Here is a 239-nt window from a genome sequence, read left to right as displayed (position 1 = left end):
TGAAGCAGCACTGCACAGACTGTTCTGTGTGTGACATCAAAGTACAGCGAGAGTGATTAGACTGCATTTTTTAAATGTTTGTTTTGATGTCAAATAAGTCTGGCTGTTTTGCCTTTTTGTTAAAGCAGTGTTGCTGTTGTAAAGTTATACAGCTACAGTTGTGTTGCTGGGTTTTAAACTGGTGGAAAGAGTACTGAAAAAATATACTCAAGTAAAAGTACCATTACCTTCCAAAAAAT

The 239-nt window shown here is 36.0% G+C and overlaps 1 protein-coding gene across 1 annotated transcript in view; it reads right to left on the bottom strand.

Annotated features, from left to right (window-relative positions):
- Positions 1–239, bottom strand: part of LOC107719152 (DNA-directed RNA polymerase III subunit RPC7-like) — a 5,078-nt gene that overhangs the window by 3,272 nt on the left and 1,567 nt on the right. The gene's annotated exons all lie outside the window — the stretch shown is intronic.

This window comes from Sinocyclocheilus rhinocerous, unplaced genomic scaffold (assembly GCF_001515625.1).
Source record: "Sinocyclocheilus rhinocerous isolate Xijiao unplaced genomic scaffold, SAMN03320098_v1.1 scaffold1084, whole genome shotgun sequence".
In the NCBI taxonomy this organism is placed as follows: Eukaryota; Metazoa; Chordata; class Actinopteri; order Cypriniformes; family Cyprinidae; genus Sinocyclocheilus; species Sinocyclocheilus rhinocerous.
The sequence above is the reverse complement of the archived record's forward strand: the minus strand, read 5'-3'. Positions and strand labels throughout refer to the sequence as shown.